This window comes from Prunus avium, chromosome 6, assembly GCF_965620075.1.
Source record: "Prunus avium chromosome 6, drPruAviu1.hap1.1, whole genome shotgun sequence".
NCBI classification, from domain to species: domain Eukaryota; kingdom Viridiplantae; phylum Streptophyta; class Magnoliopsida; order Rosales; family Rosaceae; genus Prunus; species Prunus avium.
Window position 1 is genome coordinate 872,263 of NC_142289.1, and position 14,212 is coordinate 886,474.

Below are 14,212 nucleotides of genomic sequence, written 5' to 3' on the forward strand. Positions count from 1 at the left end.
GAATACATATGTCACCAAGACTTGGGCAACACAAATTTTGTTTTTTGTTTTTTGTTTTTGCATACTTTCACCCAAAAGAACAAGTGAGGAACCACAAGTTGTGATGCAGTTGAAAAACTACCACCTCTTGGTGGCGCCTGGTGCCGGAATAACAGGGTTCGAAACCCGTTGGAAGCATTTTGTATCCAGGTGCAAGCCGAACCTCGAGAGGGGATTAATCCAACCCTTCGGGTGTGGGGACACCTCGTGGTATTTACCCAAAAAAGAAACAAACAAGCGAGGAGCTTTACTATACCAAGCTGCCATATAAAAAAGAGAAAGTCAGGAGCCACTATCCCAAAACAAATTGGGATATACCAAAAAGGGTAATTAAGTCAGGAGCTATTATCCCAAAACAATAAGAAGAAAAAAAAGTAGATAGTGATTTACTTTATCATAGAGCAATTATCCATAAACCCTAAAAGCCCAATAGTCTAAGCAATGACCTCAATCATCAAAACCCATTACCTTTACAAATACGCAGACCTATTCGGAATCCAAAGCTCATCAAAACCCATTGTCCTGTGTGGACTTACCGAGCAAATACTTTTCTCTCGCATTTAGTCTTTCCCATATAAATATGATAGGCACGTAACACTCATATAAATACCCATACCTAAAAACATATTCTTACTTTTCACGGCATTGACAGAAACTCATTCTCTTTCTGTGTCTGTGGCTAGGGTAACATTTTCTTTCTCTCTGCCTGTCAGTGCCTAGGCTTTCAACAACTACCCAAATATTCTCTCTGTTTGTGCGTAGGCTAGGGATCGAACAAGTATCTAAACAATTAGCTACAATGACAAACAAGATCAACATAGAGGAGATAATCGCCCACAATATGAAGGTCGCCAAGTCTGACTGCCCATATGATTTGAGCATTCTCCATATGCCCTTTCATAGACGCATAAGTATCTTTCTCTCTTCTTCTTCTTCTTCTTTTTTGTTGCCATTCTCATCAATTTACTGAAAATAAAATTTCGTTTTCTTATTTTCTTCTAATGATGATTATGAGATTGATGGATGAAATTCATAACCTAGTTTTAATCGCTAAATCAACTCAAATCTAAAACCCTGATTAAAGTGTAAGTCAATAATTATGCTAATTGACAACCCTAAATCAGACTAAGTTTTAATTGCAAGAAGCTTGGCCGGTGCTGAAATCTGCTTTAAGAGAGTGTTATTTCATGTGCATTGGATGTGGTATGTTATAATAAATGTTGCTTTTAAATTTGTGCTCATATTGAGTACTTTTAGTTATGCGCATATTAAGTATTTTTAATATAGTTAGGTTCAGTATTTCATCACATTCACGACAACCAAGGCTAAGGACTCATATGCTATTCTCGACGCTAGATATCTTATTCGACATTTGTCAGCAGAAGTTCCTCCACTTCGGGTACAAAGTTAAATCTTATGTTATTGTTTCTTATAAATAACCTATGATCTATTCTTCAAGTTCGATTAATTTGCTAAGGTAGTCAGTTATTACTTCAATGTAATTCATTTCTCTCTCAAGGCAACGACAAGCCAATCATATTTGTTGGACGCTGAATGTTAATTGCTTATATATATTTTATTTTTTTGTTAGAATATGTACATCTCAATGAAAAGCTTATGTTTAATTTATCTAACTTTAATTATAAAAACTTATGTTGGCTTTCCTTTTTGCTTGAATCCTCCAAGGATTTCTATTCCCATTGAAGTGTTTAAGGAAAAAAAAAAGACTTCTTATATTTATTAAACTTATAATTTGAGCGTGCGTCATTTTGATCCAGGAAATAAAATAACTGAATGGAATGTCATGCTACCTCATCTACACTTGGTATATTTTCGATGGGCTTTGCAAAAAATTTGGTATCAAGCTGATAGGTATTTCTTAAGTTTCCTTCCATTTTTTATTTCGTACTATCATTTATGTTCTTATAAGCATTTTTATGTAGTTATGAAGCAGCATTTTTAAATTTTAGGAGTACTATAACATGGTATTTAGAGTTGTTGTTTGATCTTAGAAGGGTTTTGAATTGGTTAGGGTGTAGTGATACAAGAACTAATATGACAATAATATAAGGAATATGGACTTTTGGTGTTCTGCTCACTATCCTATAAAAATTATTACCCAACAACTCTTCGTTATGGTGGACATAAAGCGTTCTAGATCACGTTTACATTTTTGTAATATCTTGTGATGTGTGTGTGTGTAGGATAAGTATGTTTCCAGGAAGAAACTGCTCACGAGTCTCCCGGTCTAGGTGCATAAAAGCATTCTAGATCACGTTTACATTTTTTTGCTTGTCGTTTCTGCATTTGTTCTTTTGTTTTTACAATGTAATTGGGATGCAGGAACTGACATACTGTAACATTTATCTCTACTCAAAGGTTAGTGTGTTTATTTTTTTCCTACTTTTGATGGTCGTGTTTGGAAATTTATTTTATCTGGTCTTCCCACATGCTCAGGTGGAGTGGGAAGAGAGTTATGACTTTTAATGATTTCTATTTTGCTTGTAAATAGGATGACATGGTTACCGCTATGGGTCCAATTTGAGAAATGAAGCTAGTCAAGAAGATTGTGGAAAACTGCATTGTTCATAATATGCCTCCGGCACCTCGTGTAAGAAGGCTTGCAAATTATGTTCAATGGATTAAAGGTGTTGAGGCGTTGAGGTTATGATGGACAATCTTGATGTTGAGAATGAATGTTGGGTTCTGCTACTCCAGTTGTGGTCGTTTAGTCTATGAGTTTACACTACCCCACAAGATGATCAATTTTATAACTAAATAATTAGGAATTGATGGATGGATTATGCATTTGCGAAATATATCATCTACTTTTTTAGATGCTTAATTTATTGTGTTCAAATGTAATAACGTGTTTAGGATGACGCCCGTGAAGAATAAATACATTTTTATTTCATTTCTTATGAATTGTTTAAGATTAAAACACAATAAATACAAAGAAAAGGACATGTGTCGTCATTTTATACGGCCATACGTCATAAATAGTGAACATAATTGAGAGACATATTGCGAGGAAATTAATTCCTCATTAAAATAAGATTATATATTGTTTGTCGTTATAGGTTTGGAGGAAATTGTAAAAAATTTCCGCTACGCTTTTAGTGAGGAAAACATTATTTCCTCGTTAATTAAAAACGTGAAAATATGTGGGACACATATTGCGAGGCAATTAGTTCCTCATTAAAAGGCTTCTATTGCGGGGATTGTATATTGTTTGTTGTTATGGGTTTGGAGGGAATTGTCAAAAATTCCCGCTACACGTTCTGCGAGGAAAAAACTATTTCCTCGTTAATAAATGGTGAAAATGGGAGGCATATTGCGAGGATATTAATTCATCCTTAAAACATTTCTATTGCAAGGATTATATATTGTTTGCCGCTATAAGTTTGAAGGGAATTGTAAAAAATTCCCGCTATACTTTCGGAGAGGAAAAAACTATTTCCTCGTTAATAAATGATATGGGAGACTTATTGGGAGGAAATTAATTCCTCATTAAAAGGCTTCTATTGCGAGGATTATATAATGTTTGTCCCTATAGGTTTGGAGGGAATTGTGCAAAATTCCGCTACATTTTCCGCGAGGAAAAACATATTTCATCACCCACAACATGAAGGCCGTCAGGTCTGACTGCCCAAATTACTTGAGCGTTCTCCGTCTGCCTTTTCGTAGACGCACGAGCATCTTTCTCTCTTATTCTTATTCTTCCTTTTTGTTGCCATTCTCATCAATTTACTGAAAATAAAATTTTCTTTTCTTATTTTGTTCTAGTAATGATTATGAGATTGATGAATGAAATTCATAACCTAGTTTTAATCGCTAAATGATAGTAAATCTAAAACCCTTATTAAATTCTAAGTTAATAATTATGCTAAGACTCTAGAAGAGCCAAATAATTAGAAGAAATCATTAATCACTGTAATATATTGTTTATCTCATTCACCTATAATTAAAAGTTGCCAACTGTGGCCGCTATAACTAGGCAACCAAATCATATACCAATAGTGAGGTCAATGAATGGCATTCATTATGTCGTCAGCAAGTGAGGCATTTGACAATACTCGATGGACTTGGCTTGGGTTTGGCCTTGTCCAATGTGGAAGGAAGATATTCGGATGTTGGTATGCATGGGTTGCGACCCTGTGCAATGCATCGATGATTATGCAGGACATTAGGAATACATATGTCACCAAGACTTGGGCGACACAAATTTTGTTTTTTGTTTTTTTTATTGGGTACTTGCACAACCAAATCCAAAAGAACAAGTGAGAAACCACAAGTTGTGATGCAGTTTCCAAACTACCACCTCTGGGTGGTGAGCTACCTGGTGCCTAAATAACAAGGGTTCAAAATCCGTTGGAAGCACTTTGTATCCAGGGGCAAGCCGAACCCCGATAGGGGATTAATCCAGCATTTCGGGTGTGGGGACACCTTGTGGTATTTACCCAAAGAAAAAAAAAACAAGTGAGGAGCTTTACATTCTGTCACTTGCATGATCATGAAAAAGTTATTCAAAATGTTCAAATATAGATGCAGAAAGCATAAAGTTACTCATGCCCATACCTTCACATGATCTTTTCGTCCAATAAGCATCTGCAATCTGTACAAATAATCACCTTCAGAAGTGGATGTGAGCGCACTTCGACAGCAAGTTTATTACAAGCAGTGCAGTAGACCTTCTTATTCAGACTATGTGAAGGAAGACCACCAGTGGCAGATATGCAGATACTCGCATCCACATTGGACTGGTCCTCATATTTTATCAAATTGTAGTCTGAAATATCTTTCAATGGAGCGTCATCATCGCTATCTATTATAACGGTTCGACCCCTCTTATTATCAATGTTTAGTTCCTCATCCTCATTCAGACGCTTGGAGCCTCTTGATTCACTAGAATCGGGCACCGGAGAAGAACCATTACTCGTTATGCTTTCTTGGTCAACATTATTACAGGTTTCCAAATCTTCAAGCACAGCAGACTTCATATTTTGGCATCCTACCTCATCATCATTGTTAGAAAATATATGGTACCATGATGGAACTTATTACTGAATAGGCTGTCTGAAGCAATTGAAAGGGACAGACTGCAAGTTACTGTTAATAATCAATATAGAATTGGACGCATGATATTAACAAACTGGGATATAAAAAATGGCAAGTCAGGAGCTACTATCCCAAAACAAACTGGGATCGATATATCAAAAAGGGTAATTAAGTCAGAAGTTATTATCCCAAAACAATAAGGAAAAATAAGAAATAGATAGTGATTTACTTTATCACAGAGCTATTACCTTAAACCCTAAAAGCCCAATAGTCTAGGCAATGACCAAAATCATCAAAACCCATTAGCTTTACAAATATGCAGACCTATTCGGAATCCAAAGCCCATCAAAATCCATTATACGTCACCCTCGTATAAATACCCCACCAAAAAACACATTCTTACTTTTCACGGCTTTGACAGAAACTCATTCTATTTCTCTGTGTCTATGGCTAGGGTAACATTCTATTTCTCTCTGCCTGTCAGTGCCTAGGCTTTCAACAACTACCCAAACATTCTCTCTGTTTGTGCGTAGGCTAGGGATTGAACAATTATCCAAACAATTAGCTATGATGACAAACAAGATCAACATAGAGGAGATAATCGCCCACAATATGAAGGTCGCCAAGTCTGACTGCCCATATGATTTGACCATTCTCCGTATGCCCTTTCATAGACGCATAAGTATCTTTCTCTCTTCTTCTTATTCTTCCTTTTTGTTGCCATTCTCATCAATTTACTGAAAATAAAATTTCGTTTTCTTATTTTCTTCTAATAATGATTATGAGATTGATGGATGAAATTCATAGCCTAGTTTTAATCGCTAAATCAAATCAAATCTAAAACCTTGATTAAAGTTTAAGTTAATAATTATGCTAATTTACAACCCTAAATCTGACAAAAAACAAGAATTTTTTTGTCTGAAGAGCACGTTGACCTTGGTGAATTGTGATGGCCTAAGTGTCATGGAGCTTCGCTTCTGAGGCATGTTGACGTGAGTGTGCATCAATAAGATAAGTGGGGAAGACCCATGAATGCCAGGGAGGTATGGCAGCGCATATGCACAAACAAATGGAGGTGTTTTGGAGAACACACGATTGGCTTATAAGTCACACCCAGACGGGATGCATCTATTCAAATGTGGAAAATGTGGAAGTACCTGACCATCGAACTTAGTTTGTTCAATGGTTGAGTATGACAACAGACGGAGGTCTGGGCCTAAAGAGGGACGAGACGTGGAACTTTGAAAGAAGTTGAAAATGGTGAACACAGTGGTGCATTGTGGTCCATGGACCGAGGAGAATAGGATATTCCTATATGGTGTTGTTATGCGGCAATGTAGTGGGCACGGATCGCACATAAGCGGGTTCTATCGTGACTCCATTGGGACATCTATGGGCTTATGAGGTAGTCTAGGTGAGGAATGGTGATTGCTTAAGAGCTAGAATGGTTTGTGTTGGCAGGTTGCACATGTGAAGGGTATTTTGGGTATTTCCAAAGGTCACTGAAGGAATATGAAGAAGCTAAAAATACTGGGCCATTCGTGATGTTGAAATGCATCCAACACAACTTACGGTTCACCATTCGGAGTTTCTTTGAATTAGTTATGCCCAATTATGATTCCTCGTGCATAGATGATGTTTCCTCCTGACAGAAGTTCCTCCACTTCGGGTACAAAGTCAAATCTTATGTTATTGTTTCTTATAGGTGTTGTGTAGATACAGCTGCACCAAAATGGATTAAGCTGCATCCTCAACTTGTGATACTCGCAAGTGCACGAACCGTTGGTAGTATAGCATATGTAAGTGCGAGGTCGATTCCACAGGGATTGGTGATTGAATGATCCAATTTAGTTTCCCTACACAAAATAGAAACAAAAACAAAGAACATAAAACAAGGAAGAAAGAAATAAGTAACTCAAGCAAATAAGTTCCCAAGTTCAATTTAGATTAATGGATTGATTCTAGCTAAAGTATGATTAAGCCATGGTGTGTGGTCATAACCTTGTGTTCCTAATTCCCTAATTTGATCATTTGTTGTCTAACCTAAAATTAAGCATTAGGAACCCATTAAGCATAGAAGAACATTTTAAACAACCAAGCATGTATCTAATCCCTGTTGTCGAATGTCCATACATACTCTTCCTATTCATAGTTCAATTCGAATTAAAGCATGGTGTCTACTCTTAATTCAAACCAAGATAGCTAACATGCAAGCCTAAATGGTGATCAATCATTCAAACTAGCATATTAACTTATAAGCATAATGAATAAGAACAAAAACCATAATTGAAACTTGGAAACTAATTAAACTTGAATACTTAAGAAAGAATGTACATTACAAGAAAAATAAATTACAACTAAGAAAACATTAAAGAAAGCTAGAATTGAGAACTAGAAAGGAAAACTAAGAGAATTTGAGGGAGAGAAGGGAAGGGAGCTCTAGAGAAGTGTTTGAGAGCTCCCCCCCCTTGGGGTGTGTTTACAAGCTTAGAGAACCTCTCTATTTATAGGCCTAGGGGAAGTGAAAATCTGAATTCAATATGGCTAATGCATACAACACTTGTTTTATAAAATCTGAAATGGTTGATGCACTTGTATTAGAAAATCTAAATTGGGTGATGCACTTGTATTAGAAAATCTTGAATTGGTTGATGCACTTCACCAATAGATCCCACCAGCAGCCCTAGCTCATCTTCATGTCACCATGACCAAGCTTCCAACCAGAAATGATAGCTCATACCTAGCTCACCATGACCAAGCATCCAACCAGCACATGCTGAGGTCAGCATGACCAGCAACTTCAAGGGCTTACAACTTGGGCTTTCCTTAAGCAAATTAAGACTTTAAGCACTCAAACTTGAAGTTCAGAATGTCTTCTTTCCAGCCATATATCATTTGGGCCAATCCAAGGTCGGAGGAGGAAGTTAAGGCCGAAACAAATTGCTAACTCATTTTCCGCGCTGATAAGATCCATCCTGAGCATGGTTCTGTGTTTGCTAGGTAACGGACTCCAGATTTATCCAATGGGGCTGAATTTTGGATATGTTATAGTACACACCAATTGGAACAACTTTCATGAAGAATGTGGCCTCATTCGAGCTATGTAGGTTGCTGAAACAAAGCTTGCAATATGACCTACGAAACTGGACTGGCAGGGGGCTGTAGCCAAAATTGAGTTTGTCTTTAAGCTCTTCTTCCCTTCATCCAAATTAGGCCTTAACATGCTTGAATTGCATGAATTATGCTCTCTTGCTCTATTTGCCTACAAAACACACAAAGGAAGGCAAATAACTTAGAAGTCTAGGAAACTAAGCAAAAGAAGTAAGTAAATAGGGCATGTATATGTATGAAATTATGAGCTTAACAATAGGTAACCTATGATCTATTCTTCAAGTTCAATTGATTTGCTAAGGTAGTAAGTTATTACTTCAATGTAATTCCTTTCTCTCTCAAGGCAACGACATGCCAATCATATTTGTTGGACGCTGAATGCTAATTGCTTATATATATTTTCTTTTTTTGTTAGAATATGTACATCTCAATGAAAAGCTTATGTTTAATTTATCTAACTTTAATTATAAAAACTTATGTTGGCTTTCCTTTTTGCTTGAATCCTCCAAGGATTTCTGTTCTCATTGAAGAGTTTAAGAAAAAGAAAAAAAAAAAAACTTCTTCTATTTATTAAACTTCTAATTTGAGCTTGCGTCATTTTGATCCAGGCAATAAAAGTACTGAATGGAATGCCATCCTACCTCATATACACAAGGTATTTTCGATGGGATTTGCAAAAAATTTGGTATCAAGCCAGCTGTTATTTCTTAAGTTTCCTTCTATTTTTTATTTCGTACAATCGTTTATGCTCTTATAAACATTCTTATGTAGTTATGAAGCAACATCTTCAAAATCACGTTTACATTTTTTTGCTTGTCGTTTCTTTATTCGTTCTTTTGTTTTTACAATGTAATTGGGATGCAGTAACTTGAAAAACTGACATGTTGTAACATTTATCTCTGCCCAAAGATTAGCGTGTTTTTTTTTCCTACTTTTGATGGTTGTGTTTAGAAATTTATTTTATCTAGTCTTCCCAGATACTCAGGTGGAGTAAGAAGAGAGTTATGACTTTTAATGATTTTTATTTTGCTTATAAATAGGATGACATGGTTGCCGCTATGGATCCAATTCGAGGAATGAAGCTAGTCAGGAAGATTGTGGAAAACTGCATTGTTCATATTATGCCTCCGGCACCTCGTGTGAGGAGACTCGCAAATTATGTTCAATGGATTAAAGGTGTTAAGGCGTTGAGGTTATGATGAACAATCTCGATGTTGAGAATGAATGTTAGGTTCTGGTGCTTCAGTTGTGGTCGTTTAGTCCATAAGTTTACACTACACTACAAGATGATCAATTCTATAATTAAATAACTAGGAATTGATGGATGGATTCTGCATTTGCGAAATATATCATCTACTTTTTGATATGCTTAATTTGTTGTGTTCCAATGTAATGACGTGTTTAATCCTTCACTAAACAACATCATCTACCTACAGTAGAGTATTATTATCTAGCTATCAAATCAGAGTGCAGTGCAGTTCGCTGAATGCTAATTGCTTGTATATATTTTCTTTTTTTGTTAGAATATGTACATCTCAATGAAAAGCTTATGTTTAATTTATCTAACTTTAATTATAAAAACTTATGTTGGCTTTCCTTTTTGCTTGAATCCTCCAAGGATTTCTGTTCTCATTGAAGAGTTTAAGAAAAAGAAAAAAAAAAAAACTTCTTCTATTTATTAAACTTCTAATTTGAGCTTGCGTCATTTTGATCCAGGCAATAAAAGTACTGAATGGAATGCCATCCTACCTCATATACACAAGGTATTTTCGATGGGATTTGCAAAAAATTTGGTATCAAGCCAGCTGTTATTTCTTAAGTTTCCTTCTATTTTTTATTTCGTACAATCGTTTATGCTCTTATAAACATTCTTATGTAGTTATGAAGCAACATCTTCAAAATCACGTTTACATTTTTTTGCTTGTCGTTTCTTTATTCGTTCTTTTGTTTTTACAATGTAATTGGGATGCAGTAACTTGAAAAACTGACATGTTGTAACATTTATCTCTGCCCAAAGATTAGCGTGTTTTTTTTTCCTACTTTTGATGGTTGTGTTTAGAAATTTATTTTATCTAGTCTTCCCAGATACTCAGGTGGAGTAAGAAGAGAGTTATGACTTTTAATGATTTTTATTTTGCTTATAAATAGGATGACATGGTTGCCGCTATGGATCCAATTCGAGGAATGAAGCTAGTCAGGAAGATTGTGGAAAACTGCATTGTTCATATTATGCCTCCGGCACCTCGTGTGAGGAGACTCGCAAATTATGTTCAATGGATTAAAGGTGTTAAGGCGTTGAGGTTATGATGAACAATCTCGATGTTGAGAATGAATGTTAGGTTCTGGTGCTTCAGTTGTGGTCGTTTAGTCCATAAGTTTACACTACACTACAAGATGATCAATTCTATAATTAAATAACTAGGAATTGATGGATGGATTCTGCATTTGCGAAATATATCATCTACTTTTTGATATGCTTAATTTGTTGTGTTCCAATGTAATGACGTGTTTAATCCTTCACTAAACAACATCATCTACCTACAGTAGAGTATTATTATCTAGCTATCAAATCAGAGTGCAGTGCAGTTCGCCGTATAAGATGACGCCCGTGAAAAATAAATACATTTTTATTTCATTTCTTATGAATTGTTTAAGATAAAAACACAATAAATACAAAGAAAAGGACATGTGTCATCATCTGATACAGCCACACATCATAAATGGTGAAAATAATTGGGAGACATATTGCGAGGAAATTAATTCCTCATTAAAACAGGATTATATATTGTTTGTCACTATAGATTTGGAGGGAATTGTAAATAAAAAAACACTTGAAAATATGTGGGACACATATTGTGAGGCAATTAGTTCCTCGTTAAAAGGCTTCTATTGCGGTGATTGTATATTATTTGTTGTTATGGGTTTGGAGGGAATTGTCAAAAATTCCCGCTAAACTTTCCGCAGGGAAAACTCTATTTCCTCGTTAATAAATTGTGAAAATGGGAGACATATTGCGAGGAAATTAATTCTTCTTTAAAAAGCTTATATTGCAAGGATTATATATTGTTTGCTGCTATAGGTTTGAAGAGAATTGTCAAAAATTCCCGCTACACTTTCTGCGAGGAAAAAACTATATCCTCGTTAATAAATGATGTGGGAGACATACTGCAAGGAAATTAATTCCTCGTTAAAAGGCTTCTATAGGTTTGGATGGAATTGTGCAAAATTCCCGCTACACTTTCCGTGAGGAAAAAAATATTTCATTGCAAGTGAAAATCTACAGCGCCCACATTGTTTGTCGTTACTTAGCAATCTTTGTCCACTTACGCAACTACCATCCTCACTTTTCAACTTCGTGATGCGATTACATTGCCTCCTTTTGAATAGTGGATAGGTGAAAGAATTTTGTCTTTGCATCCCCTTCTTTTAACCATTTGACCCAAGCATGCTGACTCCAAAACTGTTCCTCATTTTTCCACAAATTCTCCAACTCGTACTTCACTCTCATTTGACTAATAACAAGGTCCCCACTAGTATGATTGGACCAAATTTTAGTGAGTTCCTTCATCAGTTCATGGATACGAGGTCTGCAATTTTGAATCCTCGCTTTACTCCACCTTTTTAAAGTATCTCGACAATTCTTTAGTTTCTCACACCACTGTTTGCATGGAGGGCCATAAGTGGGAGTTTCCCAAATCGCACGAATAATCTCTTTACAGTCTGGCTCTTTTAGCCATTTAGTTTCAAACTTGAAAAGAGCTTTCTTTTTACCAGAGGCATGTTCATTGACCAAAAATAGTGGACAATGGTTATAACCTACACATGGCTCATGATGAACACAAGTGTTCAGCCAGCACACAAGCAATTAGGTATTCGAAAGACCACGATCATTCCTCTCCCTTATCTTACAACAGTCACCATTGTTCCTGATCCACGTAAATCTCTGACCTTTATAACCTAAGTCCAGTAAGTTATTAAAATTCATAAAGTCTAGAAGATATCGCTTTCTTCTAGGATTCCATCTAACCCCTCCCCCCCCCCCCCCCCCCCCCTCCCCCTTTCCCCTTCCTTTTCTGCCACAACACTTCAATTAGATCTCCAATCACCAGCCATGCTAGGCTGTCATTCCTATCAAAATTTGACAAAGATTCCCAGAAAGCAGCTTTCTTCTGATGATACGGAGTACCATACATCCAAGTGCAACGAGCTTCAAAATTCTCTAACACCTCCTTTACTATTGTATCAATCCATTACTGACATGAATTGATTATCTCAATCCCATGCTTCCACCACACAGTCAAACCACCAGTTGTGCCAACAGGGTCTACCGTAAAACTCTTATGAAAACCATATTGTCTACGTAACAAGTTTATTCTTTAGGTGTTCCTTTTTGTCTCCATAAGAAACACCATTGAGGGATTTTTTGAGCGGATTAGCTCCTTCAAATAGAGACCTATCAAGGGATTACCCAAACCTTGACAGTTCCTGGAGACTTGTCTCATTGATCACGTGTGGCTGATTTTGGCCAGCCACCACAACCATTTTTCGCCTCCTTTTCATTTCTCAGTCTATTTAGTTTGTTCTTTGCCTCTGCCAACTCTTTTGTATGACTGATCTCCACATCACATAGATCAACATCCTCAAGAACAATACTGTTGGTACCGTGACTAACCAAGTAACCAGGAGTCCCACATCGGAAAACTACAAGAAATTGACACTCCCCCTCACCTATAAAAGAAGACTACTCCCCCCTTAGAAAAGGGCTCTCTCTTCGGGACTCTCCTGCTGGTCTGGTCTTCGGGTCTTGGGTCTCCGGATCTTGGAATTTGACCCCTGGGCTTCAGATTCCTAGCTTTGTACCTTAGGCCCTAGGCTTTCTTCCATTTATCTTTGGGTCTAATCCCCTTGTACAAACGTAAACAAATCATAATGAAAACATCTTCTCCGTGTACGTAGCCCATCATTCGGGTGAACCACGTATATCTTGTCTTCTGCATGCTTATTTACTTTATTTACCTTAACTGCCGAAGACACATACACCTGCTGAGGACCCATGTCTTCGCACATCATCCACCATTCCACCTCTATCTAAGTTGACCCTCCCAAAAAGAGCATCAACAAATACCTCTGTTTCCTCTTTGTAATTTATGAGCACCACGAGTTCTGCTATTCGCTCCATGAGTTTGCCCCATGCTACTTCGACCTCCCCTACAAGAGAAGCGTGAAGAAAATCCTGCTCTTGGAGAGAATGAGGGTTTAATCCTCTTAGTTGGGTTCGAGAAGCGAATATCTAACTGCATCGGCGATTTATCCTAACACCTATCACGTGCTTGCTTTTCCTCCAATACACTTATGGGCTGTGTCTCCTGTACCTCTACAATCTTGGGCCCATTACCCGTTTCGGTTGGACTTTTAGCAGCATAATTCTCGGTAGGCAGAAGGAGGTTGCTGGGCTTAGCAAAGGCCCAGGGAGGGATATTTTTTAGGTCACACCAATTATGCTCCAGTGAGAGCCCATTCACTGCTAGGGTTAGGGTACCGTTTTTTAAATGAGTTCCAAAACTTTCTAGGTCCCATAACCTAGCCTAGCATAGTCTGCACGATTAGGCATGCGAGGGGACATCCTAGCTGCATCAGTCCCAGGAATCATAGCAACAGTTTGAGACACTGACCCGGACAGAGGGGGTAATGATGTCGTTGTTTTAAGGATTTGTCGTATTTGCTAAGGTATTGCCCAGCAGTCCGTCGTACAAACATTCACCACTTAAAGCAAAACTCTTTAAGTCCTTCATACGCTAGCCTGATTTTCCTGTGACCAGAAACAACACAAGGAAGGATAAACCTTGATGGGAGAGGTTTCGAGGCATCAATATTCACCCTGATTCTAAGGAAACCTATAAACTCAGTTTCAATGGTATCCTCCACCTCTAGGACAGACCCGATTCTTCCCCCCAACTACCTTGCATTCTTCATGGTGCATAAATTCCTTGGAAGCCCATGTGCC